Source organism: Lissotriton helveticus, chromosome 6 (assembly GCF_964261635.1).
Source record: "Lissotriton helveticus chromosome 6, aLisHel1.1, whole genome shotgun sequence".
In the NCBI taxonomy this organism is placed as follows: domain Eukaryota; kingdom Metazoa; phylum Chordata; class Amphibia; order Caudata; family Salamandridae; genus Lissotriton; species Lissotriton helveticus.
Window position 1 is genome coordinate 646,336,493 of NC_136067.1, and position 25,082 is coordinate 646,361,574.

The following is a 25,082-nucleotide window of genomic DNA, read 5'->3' on the forward strand; positions in this document are numbered from 1 at the left end:
GCTCATTTATTATTCACGGCTCTGACAAGCAACCCCCCATAATGCTTAAAGGCATTTGTAAATTATATATTTTCTTTCTGGTGGTGCCCCTAGAAGGGGCAGGTGCACCTCCAAACATCGTGTTTTTATGTTGATGGGGGCTGCAGTAGGTATGACAACCTACCAACATTAAAAAGGAAAACACAACTAGTCACCTGGGTCAATAAATCCATGACCTCAGGAGAGCTTACTATAAATGTTTTTGAAGCACACCAAGCTTGTTTTTTTTGTTGCTTTTTTATTTATAAAAGCACGCGAATGCCAAACGGTGTCTTGGCGTTGGCATACTAGGAGCAGCCAAAAAAGAAAGAAAACCAGTTAGAATGAGATGAGAGGAGCCAGGTTTTTAACATTTTCTTGAAATGTATTAGGTCAGATTGAGATCTTAAGTAAAGGAGCATGGTGCTCCAAAGCTTATAGGCAGAAAAAGAAAAATGTCTCCCTCCCCATCTTGCTTTGTTGATTCTTGCAATGTGCAGTAGTTTGGCTGAACTTGACCTAAGATCATGGCTGGAGACATGCCAGAAGGTAATTTTTGGAAAATATATAAGGCCAGTCTTATGGAGCGGCTTATGAAATGGACAAAGAGCCTTAAATGTGACCCTATCGCAGACAGGCAGCCAATGGAGACTAAAGATGCTCTGTGAGAAGGGGCTGAATTCTGATGTTCAAAAGCAGCCATGTTGCAGCATTTTGCAGAGATTTGAGCTTCAGTAGCAAGTGCTTCTGTATGCCTAAATTCAGCACGCTGCAATAATCAACTTTGGAAAGGACAACAGTTGCGATTACCTCTTTCTGCAGATCTAAAGAAATGTAGGCAGATTTTTTTTCAAGATTCTGAGCAAATAGAAGCAAGATGAGGTGACATGATTAAGTTGTTCAGAAAAGCACAGCTTCCTATTAAATAGCATCCCTAAGTTCTTAACTTTATGATCACGGGGGGGCTAGAGAGCACACAGCAAGATGGCCGCACTTTAATGTAGCACTGTTGGTAGGGAACCTCAACCCATTCAATATCTGTCTTTTTTGCTGCCATCCGCCGAAGATAGAAGGGCAGGCCATGCAGAAGACGTCTAAGCAGATTAATTGCTAAAAGTGGTGCAAGACCCAGAAGTGCCTTGGCTCCGTCGGACCTACACCTTGCTGAGTGCGGACTCGAGCGCAGATTGTACTGACGGGGTGACGGCAGGTGTGTCACATTGGTGGTGTTGTGACCGTCTCAAAGCAGAGAGGCAGACTGCAGGGAGAAGTCCAGAGGCCAATGGACCCATAGCCGGCGGTGAGTGGCGAGAGACGCCAAGGCCCTGCCTGGCCTTGCCTTGAGCAGAGTATGAAGAACTGCAGATTTTGGACATAGAGGGGCACTGCCGCGAGGGGGTGGGCTTGCGTGCCTTGAATTGTGTTTGGTAATGCCCGGATCACTGAAATAATATCGACTACCAAAATATCGACTACCCAAAATATCGACGAAAAAATATCTACAACCAAAATATCGAGTTTGTATGTACAAACAGGTAAGTACAAAAATATCGAGTACAAAATATCGTTAACAAAAATATAGTTGTAAAAAATATCGACTTTAATAAAAACAATGTTTAATTACATTAATATAAAAAATTAATTACTAAAATATAATTAACAATACTTAAAATAACTTTTAATAATTAAATAATTAATGAAAGTAAAAAAATAATATTTTTTTAATCATATTTCTTAAAACATATATATATATAGTAACAAAATGTAATTAAATAATAGCCAATATTATTAACGTACAAATACAAAAGAGTAAAAATTACTATTCCCACTGCAAAGAGTGCAACAGTGGATATATGACGTTACAACGCAACTTTTACAACGCACTACCATTACAACGTAAGTATTGGTAAGTATATAATACATTTTTTTAATTTAAATTATTTAAAATTATTTAAATATAATTTAATTTAATTTAATTTCATTAAATTAAATTAATGTAAATTTAATTTTACTTTATTTTTACACTGTACCCCTGTACCCCAAAACTGACCCTGAACCCTAAAAAAACCCTTTACCCAAAAACCCAAAACTGACCCTGAACCCTAAAAATACCCCTTTACCCAAAAACTAAAAACTGACCCTGAACCCTAAAAATACCCCTTTACCCAAAAACTAAAAACTGACCCTGAACCCTAAAAATACCCCTTTACCCAAAAACCCAAAACTGACCCTGAACCCTAAAAATACCCCTTTACCCAAAAACTAAAAACTGACCCTGAACCCTAAAAATACCCCTTTACCCAAAAACTAAAAACTGACCCTGAACCCTTAAAATACCCCTTTACCCAAAAACTAAAAACTGACCCTGAACCCTAAAAATACCCCTTTTCCTCAAAAACTAAAAACTGACCCTGAACCCTAAAAATACCCCTTTACCCAAAAACTAAAAACTGACCCTGAACCCTTAAAATACCCCTTTACCCAAAAACTAAAAACTGACCCTGAACCCTAAAAATACCCCTTCACCCAAAAACTAAAAACTGACCCTGAACCCTTAAAATACCCCTTTACCCAAAAACTAAAAACTGACCCTGAACCCTAAAAATACCCCTTTACCCAAAAACTAAAAACTGACCCTGAACCCTAAAAATACCCCTTTAATTAAACATAATTAGCAATTAATCAATTAAATTAAATTAATTACCAATTACATTTTAATTAATTAACAAATATTATTTAATTACCAATTAATTAAATATTACTACCAATTAATACATTTACATATTTAATAAATAATAATTAAATTACTTCCCACCCTATTCCCCTATAAACCCACAACCCGCTACAGGAAATACATTAGTTTAATTTACATAATTAGCAATTAATCAATTAAATTAAATTAATTACCAATTAAATTTTAAATAAATAACATATAATATTTAATTACCAATTAATTAATTATTACTACCAATTAATAAATTTACATATTTAATTAATTATAATTAAATTACTTCCCACCCTATTCCCCTATAAACCCACAACCCGCTACAGAATAAAATTACACAATAATTTTAAAAAAATCATTAATTAAAAATAATTATAACATAAAATGACACTTTTCACACATATTATAACATAAAAACACTATAAATAATTACATATTATATAAAAAAAGATATTTTTTACTTTCGATATTATTTACAGTCGATATTACTTCACTTACCTTAAAAACGATATTTTGGCTGTCGATATTCTGTCCTGTCGATATTTTCTCCAAACGATATTTAAAACTCGATATTTTGTCCATTCGATATTGTGGAGTCGATATTATGTCTGTGCACCGTAATGCCCAGCTTGACAGGTGGGACCGTGCAACACCAACCGGAGGCAGTGCCGGAGCTACGGCCGAAGCATTTGCCGCCCTCATAATGAGCAATAGACGGAGTACAACACAAAGGACAGCAGCCTGATGCTGCATGTTACGCCGGATGCAGCAGCCTCCTTTGCCGGAGCATGAATGAATGAATATGCTCTTATATAGCGCATGGCTACCCGGAGGCAACCATGTGCTGCGATATGGTAAGGAGCAGATGGAATTTATGGGAAAAGCCATGTCTTCAGTTGTCTGCGGAATGAGAGGTGGTTGGTTTCCTGATGGATGGGAAGAGGGAAGAAGCTCCAAAGCCTGGATGCGTTGTAGGAGAAAACGCGTCCTTCTGTGCGAACGTCCTGATTCTGGGGACCTCGGCCAGATGTAGTTCATTAGAGCGAAGACTCCTGGGTGCCCTGTAGGGTTTGATAAGGTTGTTAAGAATAGGAGGACCGTTGCCCTGTAAATTTTTGTGTGCGATGCAAAGAGCTTTAAAGTGTCTTCGCTCTTGCATTGGGAGCCAGTGAGTGTTTGTAGTGCCGGTTTCGCTAAGAAGCGGTTGTTTGTGCCTGTAAGGAGTCTTGCTGCCGAGTTCTGGATCACCTGAAGTTTGTGGATAACTGAGGTGGGGGCTCCTAAATAAAGGGCGTTTCCATAATCCAACCTCGATAGAATGAGCGCTTGGATTAGGATTTTTTTTGAGCTCTCAGTTAGGAGGGGCAGTATTTTGCGTGTTGACCTCAACAGGCCGAAGCAGATGGCAGCTGTTTTTCTGTCTTGGGCTCTAAAATTGAGCTCGTGGTTAAGCCAGAAGCCCAGGCTCTTTATTTCCTTTTTAGGAATTGGGGCAGGGCCCATACACGACGGCCACAGAGTATGTGGGTTAAAGATTGCTTGGTTACCCAGCAACATGAGCTCCGTCTTGTCACCATTGAGTTTAAGGTGGGACAAACTCATCCAGCTGGCAACTTCTTTAAGACAGGAGCTCAGGTTTATGGGAGCCTGCTCTGCCTGGTTCAGTGCCACAATAAACTGCGTATCGTCCGCATAGCTGATAAGTTGAATTCCAAAAGGTGCAACTATCTCAGCCAATGGGGACATATACACGTTAAAAAGTGTGGGGTTCAGGGGGAAGCCCTGAGCAACCCTGCAATGCAGAGGTAGTGGTTGTGAATGGGTGCAACCTTCAAACACCTGGAAGTATCTTCCTTCAAGAAACGATTCCAGCGAGGAAAGGGCCCTGCCTGTCACTCCCAGTTTTTTGAGCTGGTGTACCAGGGTACGGTGGTTCACCGTATCGAAAACTGCACTAAGGTTTAGGCGCACGGTGCAGCTTCCAATTAGCTGAGGCCCTCAAGCACCTCACATTGAGAAACAGACACTGTTGGCTGCTCAACTGCGTGCGGGACAGCGAGGGTGGCCTCCACTAAAGGCCTCTGCATGGATTGCTGAAGACTGCAGTGGGAGTGGTAAGGGTCGGTCAGGGTGCACGAGAGCTTGTGCTGCTTCTGACACCAGGCAAGATCCGCACGAGTCCTGAGATCCTAAACAATATCCACCGGACCTGCTCAGAGTTGAACAACCCAAACCAGTCCACTGGAAGTGGAACTTGCAGTACAGCACCGAGCCCCGTGGCAGAGAAAACCCCATAATGTGCAGAACAGCCAGTGCCGTCTGAGCACACCTGCATCACGATATATGGGACTGCCGATAGCCCCAGGGGGACACTTTGAGCACTGCACATGTCTGATAGCTGCACATGGGCCCACCACAATACTACACGCTTGCTGGACTAGCGGCTTTCTCCGGATCTCCGGGTGACCAGGATCATCCTTTCAGAGCTCCAGCAGACCTCCTCTGATGACCATGCTGAGTCACCCATGTGGGCCCTGTTCGGACGTTGCTCGGTGGCTGCCTGGCTCTCCCGCGTTGACACAAGAAGGGACAACTACACTCTCCACCATGGGCAAAGCTGACAAACAACAGTCCCAGCTTACCTTCGAGTCTCGATACGCAACCCGGCCCTAGCAGCAGGCTTTAATGGACTCTGATCAAGAAATGCATACTCAGAATGCTTCATCCTTAGAGTCCATGCTCCTGGAGATGCAGCAAAGCCTGCAATCCATCGACGGTAAAATAGACACATTGAACCTCAGAATGGATAATATGGCAGTGAAGCTTGACAAACAAGCAACACAAATCACGCCTGTAGAGCAGCGTATATCCACTGCCGAGGATGATGTACAGGCCATCACAACTACATGTCTAAATATGGAGACGGTGCTGAAGGTGATCCGGGCAAGAAATTAAGGCTTAGAGTGCGCAATAATTTGTGTATTATTAGGGCACCAGAACCAACTAATACTGGTCGACAGTATAGAGGGTGCACAGATCACTGGTGACTCGATCACCCCGGGAACCCCGCTGTGCCCGATCATTGCCAAGCTGTTGAATTATCGAGACTGCAACACAGGACTCCAGGGAAAAACAAACCATCCAGTACCAAGGCAATGATATTGTCTTCTTCCTGGATTTCATTGTGGTGGTACAAGAAACTCGAAGAGAGTTTCTCTAGGTCAAAAAAAGACTGCAAGCCGCAAGTATTGTATTTTATTCTCCAAGATTTGTAGAGCTCATGGTTACCCAAAATTGGGCTTTCCAGTGCTATTGGATTGGTTGGAGTAAATTAGTTAAACGATTTAGGATTTAATGGAAGAGATAGGTTTTAATTTTCTTTCATGAAGTTGTCTTCCACTCTGACACTGATAGGCAGAGAATTCCAGAGCTTTAATGCAAGGTACGTAAAAGGCCCACCCCTACTTCTAGGTCTCTTAATTCTAGGGACAAAACGCAGTTCAAGATTTTTAGATCACAGGTCCCTATTGGAATGGTAGGGGTTGACAAGTTGTTGTAGGACTGTTTGGCCTGTTTTGTGTTTTGCCCAGTGTAGAATGCATAGTGCCTTGAATTGTATTCTGCAACTTATAGGCAGCCATTGAAGAGTTTTGAGCACCATGCAATATCCTGCCTGAGTCGAACACCCCAAAAGCTGCCATGGACTTTGCTAAATCAATAAAGTGGGAGCCTCGCAGCCTGTCATGATCTAATTCTGGTGCTTCAGACATCTAAGAATGAGAACAGTGAGATATGATGGCTGTATGTAAGTTGCAGCCAAGGTAACTTTTTTCCAGGGAGGTAGCTACATTGACATTAACACCAGCAGCTGGGCTATATGGTACACTCAATGAACTTTTGGATTGTATAGGTGTGGACCCATTGTGCCCTATTTTGAGCTCATAACCAGCCCCTTGTGGCCTGGACATAGTAGGCCTTCCAACCGTTGACTGCCCTGTGCTGCTTTAGGGCACTCCTACTAATTGGTATGTTTCTGCCCTCATGAGGTAATGATTTCGGTAACAGTCGGCACACTGTTACTGGCCACCTCTGTCCACAAGGAGGGTCTATCGGCGTCTAGCAGTCTCTGGAGGGTATACTCCACATGAAGTATTGTATGTTGACTTGATTGCATTTTACTGTATTTTGTGCTTTGATGTTCATTTCTTTTTCTTTTCTAGGGATGACTTTAGCATGGTTGGGATGCTGAAGTGGGAGGGCGTTTTGTATGCTATAGGTAATCTAACCAGTGCACCGCTGTATTATTGTACCTGATGTCATGCCATGCTGTACAGATATTGTTGTATATTAAAGCACACAAGTTCATGATACCATTGTGACCCATACTGTAGGCCATATTAGACTCATCCTATAGAATGAGAGGCCTCAGCAATCCCCCAAAAAACAGACAGGGGTTAGCCTTCTTGGACCGGCATCGTGTCCAAGTTGCATTGCTGCAAGAAACACAGAGTTGTCGGTTGGGGCGAAGTGGGCCGGCACTAGCATAGCTTTCTCTTACTCATCATATTCATGGGGGTTCCTTTTATTGATTAAAAAGGGAGTTCCATTTACACTTACGCAATCCAAAAGGGATGATCAGGGCCGGTATGTTTATGTAAAGGGCAGCCTGGGGGGTACTGCAGTCACTAATATAAACATATACTTACCTAATATGAATGGCCCAGAGTTTTACACTTGGTTATGGTGCAGACCCCACACCCAGCAACCTTCACCTGTCATATTGGGCAGATACTGTAACATTTATCTGGACACCAAACTAGATTGTTCCGCCTTGACAGAATAGCAGGGTAAGCAGTCTGCCCAGGTCTTAAAAGAAGGTATGGAGGGTTATGGGCTTATAGACGTCTTTAGGTAGCGACACCCGGAAGGCAGGGAGGGATCCTTTACATCTTGTGTACACAAGATGTGGTCTAGTCTAGATTATTAGCTGGCAACGAGGGAGGTGAGCACATGTTTCAACGGACATACAACACATGCCAAGAACACTATCAAATCACGCCCCAGTGCTACTGGAGTTTGCAATCCCCACCCACAGGCCCCTTCAATATCAATAGAGGCTTCAGGCCACAGCACTATTAGACTCTAAAATCCACAATGGCATACGCATGCAGATTATCCAGGGCCGGCATCAGCGCTGGTGGCACCCCCAATACCCTCCTGCTCCACTGATTCCATCACTACCACCGTTTAACAGCACCCCTAAAGCCTCCATAACCACTCTCTCCCATGCATTTCTTTTGTTTTATAATGCCACTCATACTAGTGTAAGGTGTCAGAGCAGTTTACATCACATGCACATTACACAGAAACAATTAATCATAAGTGACTGTATAGTTTGAGTGCATGGTCTATAGAGAAGCACAAAATCAGAATTTAAAATGTAACAACATAGTTGGGGGTCGGCTTTACTAATAAGAATTGATTTCCACTCAAGGAAACCCTTTTTGCAACATCAGGATAATGAAAGACTGGGGGAAAATCATAACCTCTAATCTATACATTGCAGTTTGCATGCAGCTCTTTGGTGATAGTTAATAGCTTACTGTTCTATATTAGGATTTTAACTCGTAAACTGCAAGTTACAAAAGGGGGTCTCTGACAGAAGCAGTAACACACTGACCTATTTACATTGTAAGCACTTTGTGATCTGCATGGTACAGGTGCTTTGCAGCAGGCATTTTAACCTCCAGCGCTACTTTATGATAAGTCAAAACTTCCACTAGACAAAAATCCGATCTCTCTGCAGCAGGTCCATCAATCACCAGAGTTATCTTGACAATTTTATGGTTGCCTCAAAATTGCTAGAGGCAAGGAACGCAGCAGCAGTTGCGCTTAAAACCACATTTTACTTGAAAACACGGCACCCCCCCAAAGTCAGCGCCCAGTGCAGTGGCACCGATAGCACCGCCCTAGAGCCGGCACTGCAATCATACAATTTTTTTAGGCTAACACAGGTTCTTTGGAGGGGGCTAACACATTGTGGGAAGCATCCAAAATCACTTTTTGGGAAGCATGCAGTGGGTTACAAGCAGGGGTTTTTAAATCCATTGGCTCTAGATTGCAAACAATAGAGACCACTTTAAAAAACTTGGAGCAAGAATACGAGATCCACTCGACTACAATGACACTGTTATGCAGGAGGTGAGACACCTGTCTCGCCGGTGGGTTGCCAGAAACTATGGTGAGGAAGGCCCGCTGGGCCACAGTCTTGCTACAAAAATAACGGAATCATGGGCGCACACTCACAAAGTGAACATTGAACCTCGAGACGGAGATGTATGTCATGACACACCAACCATTCTTACACAATTTGTGGATTTCTACACCTGGCTATATGGGGTCCGCGATTCCACAGCAGGCAAAGATACAGCAGCATACTTAGATAATATGGCTCTGGCATGGCTTAGCTGAGCCAGAGGGAATTTCTAGTGCAGCCAATCACAATCAATGAGATAAAGGAGTCTATACAGAGGCTCTCTAAAGGGAATGCCACAGGCACAGATGGGCTCCCGAGCAAATGTTTTAAGGAATATATAAACATACTTGCCACCCACCTGCATGTAATGTTTACTGCGGCTTATGAGAGGCAGGTTCTGCCACCTTCCCTGCTGGAAGCTTTAATTATAGCATTGTTAAAGCCAGGGAAGTCACACGAAAGATGCAAATCCTCCCGCCCATTATCCCGAATGAACTCTAACGCCAAGATTTTGGCAAAAGTATTAGCAACTAGGATCCAGCCCCTTCCCGACCAACTGGTCTTGCCAGACCAGTCAGGTTTTGTCCCTACTTGCTCCACCTCACACAACTTGCGCACACTCTTTGCAGTCTTGCATCAACTTGACCATTCGATCCAGGCAGCCGCAGTCCTAATGGATGCCACAAAAGTGTTTGACTCTATACTGTGGTGGTACATGTTCACGGTCATACACCGTATGGGAATGCTGCAAGCTTTTCTGCGCTGGATCAGGTTACTATATACGGAATCAGCAGCACAAGTGTGCATAAATTGCAATACATTGGACATATTAAACATCACAGGGGTACATGCCAGGGGTGCCCTTTGTCAATGTTTTTGTTTGCACTAGAGCCATTAGCATGCAATAATAAGGCAGAGGATTAAGACCAAAGTGCTACACTTTAGCCAACGTCCTCTTGCCATAGCCCTCTACAAGGATGACATGGTACTTTGATATACAATTTGCACCATTACTCCGGGAGTTTGCTAAATATGAATGGTACTCCGGGCTGAGTCTCAATTGGTCCAAGTCGACCATTTTCCCCCTGACTCTGTCACTAAGCCCTGCACACTGGATTACGCTCTGGAATGGAATGTGGAACCTGTCAAATACCTTGGTATATGGGTACATAGGGACTTTATAGCACCTAGTGTTAAAGTTGGAAGATCCACCCACCAGGAAATATTCCATATGTAGAATTATTTCCAAAAAGGAGCACCTCCGTCTTCTCGGGTGTTCAATTTGAGACAATTCTCCTGCATCCAAGTTACAGTATGTGCCAGGCAGTTATTTAACGTGTTGGCAACCTCGTGACGAAAATATTTAGGTAGAGGACATTTTCCTGATGTTACGGTACAAACTCTTTCAACTCACCAAAACCGGTATTTAATATTACCCTGATGAAGGGCCCCTATCAGCCCGAAATGCATTGAGACCAATAACTTGGGCGCAGCAATGTGCCTCATCTAAAGATCTTCTTTTGTTGGCAACATGTCAACAAAACATTCCTTATTATCTATGTAGAAGAATTTATGACGATTTAAAAAATTAAATTCTTGAGCATAAACCAATCTGTTTTCATCTTTGATTAAGTTTAGGTAACTCCATTTACCGGACAGCACGCTGTGCACTTGGGAGATGCCGCCCCTGGGTTGGTGCTTATCTTGCCTACGTCTACTAACGCGCGTAGATCAGTGAGCGATAACCCATCTGCACGCATCACCCTGCCGAACCTTCAAAGGAACATTTGAACTTTGTTTTACATCTTGGAGTGCATGAGCCACCACCTTTGTAACTGAATGAGTTTAGCCAGAGGGGTGACATAAATGTTCAAAAGCGTGGGGCTTAAAGATGATCTCTGGGGGACCCCACAAGGGAGGGAGAAAGTTTAGCCAGAGGGGTGACATAAATGTTGAAAAGCGTGGGGCTTAAAGATGAACTCTGGGGACCCCACAGGTGAGAGAGAAAGGTCTAGAGGAGAAATTACCAAAATCAACCAATTGTTTTCTGTTAGATAACAAGCATTTGCAATGCAATAGGTCTCGCATTAGGAAAGTTTGAGCTATTGGTATTGTAAATGACAAATTTTTTAATTATGTGTTGGTTTTGAAAATAGCTAAATGAATAGCTTTGTCATTTACAATGCCAATAGTTTTAACTTTCGCAAATGTGACACGTATAGCATTTGTAATGCAATATGTGTTGTATTTACGTGACTTAGATGTATTGATATTACAAATAACAATGGCTTTTATTTATTTTTAATAATTAATACTTAAATAAAAGCTATTGTAATTTATAATGGCAATAGCTTAAACTTTTGTAAATAACTTTTGTGAAGATTATGTTCAGTGTATTTTATTGTGACGAAAATCCAAGATCAGAAGTGAAATATTAACATTTTTTTGTGACATTTGTAATAAAGCTTGAAACATTGAGAGAACATATTTGAACCCGTTGTTGTTGAATGGTTGCACAGATTGATGCTGTGGTGGCGCTGAGTTATGTTGTGGTGGCGGCGAGTGATGCTGTGGCGTTCAGTGATGCTGTAAGTAGCGCATAGTGATGTTGTGATGTCCCTGAGTGATGCTGTTGTGGTGCTAAGTGATGCCGTGGTGATGCGATAGAGTGAGTGGGATAGATAGATAGAGTGAGGGCAATAGATAGATAGAAAGAGGGAGGGCGATAGATAGAGGGAGGGCGATAGATAGATAGAGGCAGGGCGATCGATAGAGGGAGGGCGATAGATAGATAGAGAAGATAGAGTGAGGGCGATCGATAGATAGAGTGAGGGCGATCGATAGATAGATAGATAGAGTGATGGCGATAGATAGAGTGAGTGCGATAGAAAGAGTGAGGGCGATGGATAGATAGAGTGAGGGCGATGGATAGATAGAGTGAGGGCGATAGATAGAGTGAAGGCGATAGATAGATAGATAGAGTGAGGGCGATAGTGAGGGCGATAGATAGATAGATAGCTAGATAGAGTGAGGGCGATAGATAGATAGAGTGAGGGTGACAGATAGATAGAGAGAGGGTGACAGATAGATAGAGTGAGGGTGAGGTGGCCTCATGGTGAAATTGGTGGTGGCCCTGGTGGTGGTGGTGGACATGGTGTTGGTGGTGGACATGGTGGGTGGGGACATGGTGGTGGTGGTGGATGTGGTGGTGGTGGTGGTGGAGGTGGGTGTGGTGGACCTGGTGGTGGTGGACGTGGTGGTGGTGGAGGACATGGTGGTGGTGGACGTGGTGGTGGTGGACGTGCTGGTGGTGGACATGGTGGTGGTGGATGTGGTGGTGGTGGAGGTGGGTGTGGTGGTGGTGGATGTGGTGGTGGACATGGTGGTGGTGGTAGTCGTGGACGTGTTGGTGGTGGATGTGGTAGTGGTGGATGTGGTGGAGGATGTGGTGGTGGATGTGGTGGTGGTAGTGTTGGTGGACATGGTGGTGATGGTGGGTGGTGGATGTGGTGATTGTGGAGGTGGGTGTGGTGGTGGACGTGGTGGTGGTGGAAATGTTGGTGGTGGACATAGTGGTGGTGGACGTAGTGGTGGTCGATGTAGTGGTGGTGGTTGTGGACGTGGTGGTGGTGGACGTAGTGGTGGTGGTGGACGTGGTGGTCTTGGTGGTGGTGGATGTGGTGGTGGTGGTGGTAGTGGTGGTGGACATGGTGGTGGGTGGTGGTGGTGGAGGAGGAGGTGGTTGTAGTGGACGTGGTGGTGGTAGACATGGTGGTGGTGGATGTAGTGGTGGTGGATGTAGTGGTGGTGGATGTGGTGGTGGTGGTGGAGGTCATGATTGTGGACGTGGTGGTGGTGGACATGGTGGTGGTGGACGTGCTGGTGGTGGAGGTGGTTGTGGTGGTGGTGGTGGTTGTGGCGGTGGATCAGTTTTAATGAAAAAAACTGTATTGCATGCAGATTATAAAGTGTAGAAATGGTGTTGCACTGAATAATAGTCATTGTGCATCACCAAGTATAGAGTTTTGATATGTTATATTCTTTGTTTGAAGAACAGGCAAATGTGACAATATAAATACAGAATTTAAATGCATCTTTATTTATTGCTTGGACTTTCCAAACCCACCAAACATTGGCTCAAAATAATCATGCCTAGGGAATCTGAGATAGCACAACAGTGACCTGAGCCACCTCTAGGCTCTGTTAAGGTTTCGGGGTGGAATTTGAGATTTTCCTTGTAAGATCCAACTGTGGATATTGTCAAACACAGTATGGGAGGAGAGGCGTTTGTGAATTGAGGCCCCCCTCTGCTTTCGCAATGCCACCCTCTGCTTTCGCAGAATGTTTTAGGAACAGAAACGAAGTTGCGTTTATAGTGATTATGGGTATGTTTTGAGCAATGACCCACTATTTTGCGGTATCCCATCTATGGGTAACTCATAAGTGAGTACCTCTAATCTTCTCTATTTCTTTACCCTAAATCGTATTCCTGCCAGAGTGGATGCCAACATAACCAAAAATCGAAACAAATTGTGAATTTGTGATTTTCTGGACATTTTATAAAATGTAATTTACTTCCACAAGCAAACTTTTTGGCGCATGCAACTAATGCAACTCTCAGAACAGAAATGGTTAGGTTATTCTCGTAGTTTTTCCTGTATTCTGCAAGGAACCCCAGAGGCAGATTATGCAAACGCTGCCTTAACTACTGGAGCTCAAGTTTTGTGTGACTGGCTTCATTAATTGACGAGCATATGCTGGCTGCTCTCCCTGCTGAATATCTGTGCAAATAATGTCGCTCTTAAAAATGTTCTGAGAGAAAGAGGAGGGACCTTGAGAAGAACACTGGAGCAGGTTTACCATTTTCTGCTCTCCAAGGCCTGCCGGCAAGCGCGGCCAAGCCAGAGTACGCGGGATCCAAAGGTTTTGTTGGTTTCCGTGGAAATTAAGACTGATGTTATGCGCCTCGTAATCACAAAGGCCGCCGATTACGCCGGGAAGCCTCCATGACAGAAAAGGCAGCGGACCTCGGTATTTTTGTTTACAGCCTGCGTGCCAGATGTTTGCTTCCGCGAAGAGATAAGAACGTTTTTCCCATTATTTTGCTGTGAAGTGGCGGGAGCTCTGGGGATTTGCTGCTGTCGGTAATTATTATGGTTTTAATTATACCTGGGAGCTAAGGTACTAGATATCAGAAGTGACTTACACAACCCCTGATGGGGGAAGATTTGGGTGTCCCCAATGAGTCCAGACAGCAAAGAGCTTTTCGGCACTTTCTAATCACTTCCTTTTGTAGCTGCTTTAAAAACAAGGGAGGAGAGGATGCCCGCGCAAATCACAGAGTCTGCCGGGATCCCCCTGCCCTCCCTGTGACCCGTGCGCCTCTGTGCTCGGTGCCTGCTTCGCAGCTGACAGTGAAGAATGTTCTTATCGGCTTGTTAAATAAACAAGCAAATAATAATACTCTTCACGACAAGCCCCAAATCAGGCCAATGTGTCCAGAGGGGCAGTGCGAAAAGCGGACAGGGTGGCACCCAAAACCCCTCTTTTCCAATGGGAAGCCAGCGTTTACCATGAACGCTGACGCTACCCAATGGAAAGGAGGGGCGGGGCTTAGAGTCCCTTAGTTGTTTACAAGATCTCTCGCAGGGTGGGTCAGCTTCGCTGCCGGCCCACTCTTGACCTAAATAAGAGCTAAAGATGGTGAGGGCTGCGTCCCTAATGCCGATTCTCTATTGTCAGTTGATAAGTAAAGAATGGTTAACCATAACAAATGCGGCTGAGAGATTGAGAAGAATCAGCGCAACCTTCCTGCCCCTTTCTACCAACACTCTAATTTCCTCTGAAGCAGCAACTAAGGCTGATTCAGTGCAATGGTGTGGTCCGAAACCATATTGTGATGGGTCCAGGAGATGATTATAAGTATCAATGGGAGAGGGAGGAAAGTTACTGGAGCCAGTTCACTTCCCCTAGTATATGTGTAGATATCAAAAGGAACTAGCTCTGGAGTAGACGCTCCTGGCGTTTGTATGTAATGAGAGGAAAACACATTATGCTTTGAAAAAAGCTTTCACTTACCAACCTAGTTGGTGACATGCTTCATCATTGGGCCCCACCCAAGGTGCCGAGTGCACCTCGGGTGTGCTACAAGGCCTGGATACAGCGGAGCATGTATTGTAACATGAGAGTGCAGTGATAGTGGGTGAGTAGCTGTTTAAAAGACTGTCCTAGGTGTCCCACTGGCAAAAAATTACTATTTTAATATGTGGGTCCTTGGCACTGAGTAAAAACGAGAGGCGGATATTGTCCACTCACCCTCTATCACTGCACTCTCACCTTACAATACCCGCTCCGCTGTATCCAGGCGTTGTAGTACACCCGAGGTGCACTCAGCACCTTGGGTGGGGCCCAATGATGAAGCATGTCACCAACTAGGTTGATGAGTGAGGGCTTTTTTCAAAACATAATGTGTTTTCCTCTCATTACATACAAAAGCCAGGAGCATCTACTCAGGAGCTAGTTCATTTTGATATCCAGGAGATGATTGCCATCAAGAAAGGACATCATGTCCTCATTGATAGCCTTTTCCAGCATGTTAGCAGATCATGGGAGGCTGGAAATTGGCCGATAGTTCTTTGTATCACCTGGGCCAAGGGAGGGTATTTTAAAAAGAGGAAGTAGCGCAGCCTTTTTCCAGTTTACCGGAAAATGGCTAGTGGTCAGAATGTTTTTCAGCAGCTTAGTAAGATGAACTGAGGCCATGAAAGACACCTGCTATAAAACATATGGCGGACAGGATCCAATGGAGAACCTGACTTGATTGTCTCTATAAATTTCACAACTCTTTACTCCAAAAGAGCCACATCAGTATTGTCTAGTGAGGCTGTTGGAACCGTGGAAATAGACGATCTACCCTGGAATTAGCCACTTGATTTGAGGAAAGTTCTTCAAATATATTGTTGACCATTGACTGGAAAAAGTCTGCAAGCTTATTGCAGAAACATTTATCTGGGGTAAAGACCTTGCTAATATTGCAATTGGAGAGAGTGGTGACAGTCTTGAAGAGTTCCTTTGTGGAGTCGTTAGCATTATTGATTTTGTCAGGGAAGTATTTTGATACTCAATAATAACGGATTAGATATTTTTTTTCTTCAAGACAGTACTCTTTGCTCTATCGCTGTTCTTGACCCTACAATTCTGTTTAAGTTGTTTTAGCCCACAGGAATACCAAGGAGCGGATGGTTTCTTTCTTTGGCTTTTCATTATTTTTTAGGTTTGAAATCTATTTTATTGATTTTATAAGAACACAATACACAACAAACCACCTACATTCATTGTCCGACTGAGCGTCAGTATACGATAGGCAGCATGTATCATTTAACAACAAAGGGAACAAAAGACAGAGAAAGGACAGGAAGTGTATTGGGCCCAGGTGGGTGACGGGTCCAGCGGAGAGGTGCTGCAGATTTCAAATCCCCCTAGGTGACGTCCTGCGGATAACCGGCCGCAGCTGGAGCCTGTGTTGTAAGGTGCAGTATTCGCAGATATTAAGGGCAGGATAGCTCCCGGAACTCCTGCAGCAAGTATTCTATGCAGGGTTACCGTATTTTGTCAAAACGCAGTAGTTGCTGTGTAGCTGTAGCGTTTAGCTTCTCCATACCCAGTATGTCCCAGACTCTATGTAACCAATCTAAATGTGACGGGACGATTTTCATGCCCCACCTAGCCAGTAGGATTTGTTTTGCCGCCCCCAGCAGTAGAGTGATCGCTTTACCCCTTTATGACCACAGTGGATATGTGAGGGGATTAGAAAGGCCCTGGAGTATAAACCTGGAAAATTTGGGTATATCTGTCTGATACATGGTGTTAACCGCTTCTAGGGCTTTAGACCAATAGATGCCCAGGTTCGACACTGCCATTGTATATGTGTAAGTGTACCCTGTTGCCCACAGCGGCGCCAACATTGCCCGTCCCCGGCGTGGTTCCAAGCAGCCATCCTGGCCAGGGTATGGTAACAGTAATGGGCAATCTTTAGGAGCATTTCCTTGCTAGTCGTGTTAACTGCTAAGTTACGTGCCCGGTGTAGTATGTCACTCCACTCCTTATCCGTAAATAGACGTTCGCAATCTCCCTCCCACCTGGTAAGAGCTGGTGAGGCAGGGGAGCGGGCCGGCATTATTTTTCATTCTTTTTTCAGGAGCTAATAGAGTAACTGCTGAGTCTATCCAATTAGTAAAATTAGTAGTTGCAGCTTCTATGTTATAACCTAGATCAGGACTGCGACTTTTAAGTATATTATCGAGCTCTAGTCTGTCAATTTTCTGCAAAGGGCAGAACTTAAACAAGTTGAAGGAATTAAGTAGGTACGATTTGTTGGCTGGACCTGTAAGTTTAGAAAAAACAGCTCTATGGACTGACCATGTTAACTTTGGAACTTTATCAAAGCTTAGGTAAGGATTATTGGTCAATATTCCATCCAACGTGATTGTCCTGATGAGTAGGTTGATTGACTATCTGAGTAAGGTCAAAACTGCAAAGGCAGTCGACAAGATGATCAGTATCTATATTTCCACCTAGCTCAAAGTGAAAGTTAAAATCATCCAGTATAGTGAAATTGGAGAACTCCATGCAAGACTCCGTAAAAATCTGTAAAGATCTAATAAATGTGTCTTTCGGACCATGCGAACAATACACCAGGATACCATTGAAGGAGGTGATATTATTACATTTAAAACTGAACATCAGAACTTCATGATACAGCTGAGTAGCTTGGTTAAACATGACCATAAAGTGGATGCTATAAACTATCGCAATCCCAGCTCCTCATTTGTCTTGTCTATCTACTCTAAACAAATCATAACCATCAGGAATTGTAACTCTGAAAATGTGGGCCTGACTAAGCCTCGGCCCATGTCTTTGTCACAAATACTGTGACCGGAGCATAAGAACCCACAAAATCTGCAAATTCATACTTGTTTTTAATCAATGATCCCGTGTTCAGTAGAAGACAAGTAAGTGACTGGGGTAAGTACCTAGAATTCAGAATTGCATGAGGAGGAATTACTGAGGTTTTACTTTCAGGAAAGCAAGTTAAATCAGGGCTAAATGAACAAGTTACTTACCTTCGGTAACGCCTTATCTGGTAGAGACAGGATCTAACTGAAGATTCCTTATCTTGGAATCCTCATCAGGCACCAGACTGGATCCGGAAAAAAAATTCAGCACTACCTCTATGCGCTGGTAGAGAATGTCGAGCAACGCTGCAGCGACATCCTCTCCTGAATGTGATGTCAACAGAGTCCACATAAGCCCTCCCCTGCCGTGTTGACGTCAGTTTCTTTTGTGACTATTTTCGCACCAACAACACCAAGTCACTCAAGAAAACAGTCGCTAGAAACAGTGTGCCAAAGGAAAAGAACTGTAGTAGTATGCAAAGATGGAATCTTGGAGACAACAGGGCCTTCAATTCGCAGAGCGGGGAGGATGGATGGGTCGATAAGGAATCTGAGGCTAGATCCTGTCTCTACCAGATAAGACGTTACCGAAGGTAAGTAACTTGTCCATTTGATAGAGACATCTAGCTGCAAATTCCTAATCTTATAATCAGGTAAGCAATACCATCCATTGAGGGGAGGCTGTGAACTGACCTCCCCAAATAGGAGGATGGTGCAAATTGTATAGCCGGGTCACGTGATGTTCTATGACATCATTGGTAACGTCACTGTATAATTTGAAATTACATCATTGATGACAACACTGTGCATCACAGGGACCCAAATTATAGGTACTTCAGAGCCCAAGTTATAGTTCAATTCAATTCAAGGAATCTTTATTCGATGATTAAAAATCACCATAAAAGCACATACATTATACATAAGTAAAAAATCATTAAATCATTTTCAAGATCCCAATTACAATGATTATTATTTACATATTAAAAAAAGAGAAAAAAAAGGTTGTGACACTTTAAAACAGTTAATAACAACATTTGAACGTCATTCTTCACCTCTGGTTGCCCTTAAGCGAACCGCCACTTTGATAAAATTCATTATACAGCACAAGGTTAATGGGTCAGATGCTTTCTGTAAGTATATTAGGGCCTCATTAGCATGTTCCAGATTGGCTTGTTTTAAAATTTTCACTAGAAATCTGCGCCTAGGCATGGTGAAAAAAGGGCAGAGAAGAACAAAGTGAAGGGAATCCTGCGGAGACCTGTTGTCGCAGCCGCAGGATCCCTTCTGCTCAATTGTTGTTGAGAACCCTGCTGGTGATGCCAGTATATAAGGCAGTAAGTTTAATCTAAGGCGGCACATCAAAAATCTATCCTGAGCGTTGTGCATGAGGAACAAATATGGCTCCATGCCCTCGACGCTCTTGACCAAATTGTGAGCCCTCACTGTTGTTTTGAACCCTTCCGCCTCGGCTCTCTGTAGTGCTTTTTGCTCCAGAAAAGCTTTTTTAACTAACATCTTATGCTGGGCTATAATTGCTGCAGGGTTGGTGAAGAGGTTCCTAAGGCCAAGGGCATCTAAGTTACTCTTTACATAATTGAGCCAAGGTATTCTCATACAGTTATCCCTTTCTAAGCAATCATTTAAAATTTCTCTGCTTAGAGACGCGTCAGGGTTGACCCAAATTTTTAACCAGGCCACTATTGGCCTAAGTTTTACCAGATCTTCTAGGTAAGGTCTCCCTAGTTCCCTGTGTGCTATGAAGCTCGCAGTGCTTGGTGGTACCCTCAGGATGGTTTTTAAGTATTTATTTTCCTCCCGCTGAATTTTTACAGTATTAACATAGCCCCATACCTCTGCCCCATAGATCACTTTGGAGCAGCATATGGAGCTATACAGGTTCATCACCTGTTCAGGGCTCCATCTGCCTACCCTCCTACCATAGCTTGCTATTGCCCCATTGGTGGCGATCATTTTGCTACAGCGCTCCTCAACTAGTGATTTAAATTGTAAAGCCCCATCAAAAAGTACCCCTAGATAGGGAAATGTTTTAACCTCAATTTTGTGGTTTCCTATCGTGTACGTAAATTTGGTGCAAGGTTTGTTACCGGCCAACAGCACATATGATTTGCCCAAATTAACAAAAAGATCTAGGGAGCCCATACATTTTACAAAGCCGTCAATCAAAATCTGTAAGCTCCTGGGCGTACGTGCGAGTAGGACCGCGTCATCTGCATAAAGCACAACTGGAATGTGGCGCGTCCCCACCCTTGGGCAATCTGTTTTTAATTTTAACAAAAACTGCTCCAAATTATTTATGTAAAGGGTAAATAAAAAAGGGGCGAGAATACAACCTTGCCGAACCCCACTCTTACAAGGAAATGAGTCGGTCAGCCCCCCCCCCTATTAAAACGAACCCTAGCAGAGGTATCACTGTGAAGTTCCCTTAAGATGTTAATTAGGCCACCCTCTATCCCCATGAGGGACATCATGACCCAAAGTTTCTCCCTGTTAACATGATCAAATGCTGCTGCCAAGTCCATGAACCCCATATAGATGGCTTCTTTGCTGGCCATGGTGTACTTGGCTGTCAGCATGTAGAGGTTCAGGCATTGGTCACTGGTGGACCTCCCCATCCTGAATCCATATTGAGTGTCCGAGAAGATGTTATTTTCCTCGGTCCACTCAGACAATCTGTTAAGGATCACCCTTCCCAGGAGTTTGGCCGATACATCGATCAGGGAAATCGGGCGATAACACCTAGGGTCATCCCTGTTGCCCTTCTTAAAAATAGGGACGATTATGGCCGTAGACCAGGACGGTGGCAGGCCACAAATGATGGCAGTATTTATAACCCTGGTCATTATAGGAGCCCAGAGTTCTACACAGCTCAGAAACAAGTCAGGGGGGATTCCATCAGGGCCAGGGGCTTTATTTTTTGTCAATCCCTCTATTCCTGCCGTGATCTCCTTGATGGTAAACTCTGCTGCTACAGAGCCCTGGTGTGGAATCTCGGGATGCTCTTCGCTGCTTCCTGGCTCGTAATTATACAATCCCTTGTAATGGGAAACCCACTGTTCTGGGAGAACATTGGCTCCTATCTCCGGGGTACTATTTTCCTGGAAAGTAGGTGTGTTAATAATCTTCCAGAACCTGGACATATCCCTTTTTCCCCCCGCTTCTCTAAGGTCTGCCCATGCTTCTCCCTGTAGGGCTAGTTTCCTCCTCTTAATCTCCCTCTTATATTTATTCCTACACACCCCGATTTCTAGGGGGTCCCTTGGTTTATTCTTAAGGCTGCTTTTTAGCTCCCTCAAGGCCTTTGAGCAGTCTCTGTCAAACCAGCGTGGGTTACAGGAGATCCTTGTGGGCATGCTGGTTTTTAATAGACCATCTATAAGACCAGCGATCTGTTCAAATGCTTCAAGTAACCTGGAACCTTGAGTGGCCATGTCTAAACAAACATCAATGGCAGATTTACCAGAATCCATCAGGGATTTATAGAAGGTTTCCCCATCTATTTTGGACCACCTTAGTCTCCTACCCTGGTCTGTTACCTTTTCCGTAATTATACTTTGGTATCTGCCTTTTGAGCCCGCGTGGTACCACAGCCCCAAGACGAGGGGGTTGTGATCACTAAAACTGCTCCATTCAATCCCTACACTAATGACTCTCTTTATTAGAAGTCTAGAAACCAAGATGTAGTCAATAATGGATGAGCATCCTCTACCCTTAAATGTAGGAGGGAGGGTGCCATCCCTCTCCACACCCATCATATTGATAGTGTGCACTAGATCGTAATTAAGCCTGAGCTTACTAAAAGCTGACCCATCGGGCGTGTGGGAGAAATGTGGTCCATTCTCTACGGGGCAATGAGACCATTCAGCATCTGTTGGGACCTGGGCCGGGCATAGGTGACAGTTAAAGTCTCCCATAACCAGCATAGCAGGTGCCTGCCCCTTTTTCTGAGCTGTAATTTCCTGACCCAGTCTATCTTCCAATTCTCCCACAAATGAGGTATGGTCACCCCCTGCCCCATTGTTGTAAATATTAAAAACAGTGAGTCTTAAACCCTTCCCGGTGAACCGTACTGCTTGTATGGCATGAGAGTTCCAGTCTGGGATTGACCAGCTGCCCGGGAGGTTTAGGTCTACATAAATGGATAGTCCTCCCATGGCTCTCCCCGATCTCGTTTTTTGCGCTGGGACAAAGAAACATTTATACCCCTGCATATGTAAGTCACTGTTATCAAGAGCCCATGTCTCCTGTAGGCTAATTACATGGAAGTTGCTAATATAATTACGCCACTCTTTGTTATTAAATTTAGCTGCCAAACCTGCTATGTTCCAGGAAATAATTCTCAATGCCTCATTGACCTGTTCTATTCCCCCGTGAGGCTCAGAGTGTTCCACCGTCTCCACCCGACCTGTTTCAAGCCCATTTCTTCCCTCTATAAGTTCAATGGCTGTAATCCTGGGCACATCTGCCTCAATACTCCTAACCCTACTTGATGAAGTGTGTTGTACCAAGGGGCTTTGCTGTTCCAATTCCAATAAAGGGTCTACTGTTCTTATAGAATCCCCTGTTTTTGCAGCTCCTAAGGATACATTTCCCATTCTGTTGGTAGGTCTGCCCGTGTGTCAATCAACCCCCTCAAGTCCGTTCAGGCAATTAAATCTATTGAAACTATGGAGGGGTAACTCCGGGCGAGGAAAAACTGGCCGAGCGTTAAAATCATAATGTCTGCCCCTCCGGGCCACCCTCGTCCAGTTATCAGTTATTGATTGGGGTGCATTGAGGTTTGATTGGAATGCATTGGGATAGGGGGGGAAAAAAAGGACACATGGAGGGTCTGAATAGTAGATTCCAGTGATATGTTCTTCCCTCGACATACATGTCTAACGGTCCCAGCGTCTCTAAAACTCACCAATATGCAATCCCCCAGAATAGATTTGTTTGTATTGCCCACCCAAGGCACCCTTCTCACCATGATGATTTCGTTATTGAGGTGTACCGGGAGTGGTCTGTTCACATTCAGCCATTTGATTACCCTACTTTTCAATGAGCAAAAGTTCTCCACTTCGCCCACTCCAAGTGAGGGAACACCGGCCATGACTACCGTAAAATCGTTTGCCTCTGGGGGGAGATTGGGCCTACGTGGCCTAGTGGGAGGCTTCATTGGGAGTCGGGGAGCAGTACTACCAATAGTTGGTATTAAGGGAGCTAAACCTGCAGATAAAGATGATCTATTAGGATTTAGCGGATGGGCTGGGACTGAATTAATCATAGGGGGTTGAGAGGGGGGAGCGACAGTGGTAACCTGGGGAAGGGCTAAACTAACTGCCTTATTAGGGGACTTCTGGGGGACCGTTGGAGCAGGAATACTCTCAGAAGATCTGCCCAGCGGGCCAACCGATGTTTTTATACTATTTAGTGTAGCCTCCAAAATGGTGAGTCTAATCTCGACCTTTTTGATGCTCTCACTAATTGGCAATAATAGGGACCTGAGCAAAAATTCAATATTTCCTAACGGGACAACAGAAGAAGCGATATTGGTAACCTTATTTACCGTGACATCTATCAAATCATTAGCAGTGGTAACCTTTTCAGGGGGTGTAAAATGTTCCTCTTCTGGTGATCTCTCCGGGGGTTGGGGAGGTTTTGTTGTCCTCCCGAAATCAGAGTGGGGGATTTTTGGTTTCAATTTTCCTTGAGGACCCCTTGTCTTCCTCCTGCGTTTACTCGGTGGAGGCCCATGTACCCTTTGCACCGGGGTTTGCCTAGATTTGGTTTTCCTGGCTTTGGTAACCGTTAGGGGCTGGGAAATTAAATCAATAGTCACACCACTTTGACTGTTGGAGGGGGTTAAGTTGATGATTGGGTCAGTCGGGTTGTTGGTACAGTCCCTCAGCAAAAGTGGAACATCTTCCAGCGAAGTTGGCTCCTCACTAAGTAACATAGAATCGTCTCCGAGGGGCCTAATCTTCAAATTTTCTATAGATCGCCTGCGTTCTGCCCTGCGCTTGATCAAGGTGCTTTCTTTATCTACTTCTCCCACAGCCCGGGGGAAATAATTTTCTAAAGTCCTGTTTTTTACCCCTCCCGGCTTCATGGGAGTACCTTCCCTAACCGGAGAGGGCATAACTAACCGTGATAGATGCAACAGTAAGTGAATATTACCAGGAGAGAAAACAAATATTCAAAACACAAACTAAAGAGGGTAGACCCAGCCCAGCCTATTCCGGCCTATGACGGCCTTAGACGGTCCCGCACTTGTCCCGGGCTTCTCCCGGCGCGCTCCCGCTCGCTCCCGCGAAGCGGAAGCTCTGGTCACCTAAAAAACTCACTACTGATGATTCATAGGCTGATAGGCGGGTGGGCGTGGCCAGCGGGGAGAGCAGCCCAGGTGTGGCAGATTGGGCGCGCAGGGGCTCCTGGACACTGGAGTCCCTGCCTATCTGCTCGCAGCCCCGCCGGCACTCTCGCCTGCCCCACGCTCCTCCCAGCAGTGTTACCAGCAGCCAGCAGCTTCCCAAAGTCATGAACGCGCTGCGGGTCCCGCGAAGCGGGTCCGGCGAGGCGCTGGAGCAATCCTCTCTGCAGAAGCAAGCAGAGTAACAGCGTGCAACCAAGGACCAAGTAAGAACTGTCACAAATCACCAGAGGGGTCCAAGTTATAGTTAATTGAGATAAATATAACTAGTGAATTTTAATGAGTTGTATGTTTAAGTCTGTATGTTCTGACACTTTCAGCTAACTATAAATCACATTTAACCTTTGTTTGTTTTCACTGAACAAAGACGTATATATTATTTACATACACAAAACATACCATAGCCCATCCTGACCACGCACAAAACACCATTATGCATAGAAATAAAAAAAGAGCTTTAAAGAAAGCACCGTGGCAGAAGTTGTGGCATGTGTTGTCTGCACTGATAACCATAACTAGCACATTTCAGAGGTTCGTAGCATCAAAGCCAGAGCCATCATTTGCTTTTAAACGTTGCGTTTTTACAGTGAATATAAGCACATTCCATTCCCCTCTTCCACCCACTTCCCTCTGTTACGTTTGGATATTGATTGCTCTGGAAGAGTTCTTTACATGCCTGGCTCATGCATAGGTGCATAT

General features: G+C 44.3%; 1 protein-coding gene across 2 annotated transcripts in view; it reads right to left on the reverse strand.

Moving 5' to 3' along the window:
- LOC144762824 (lebercilin-like) overlaps positions 1–25,082 on the reverse strand; it is a 2,038,162-nt gene that overhangs the window by 901,138 nt on the left and 1,111,942 nt on the right. The window lies entirely within an intron of this gene.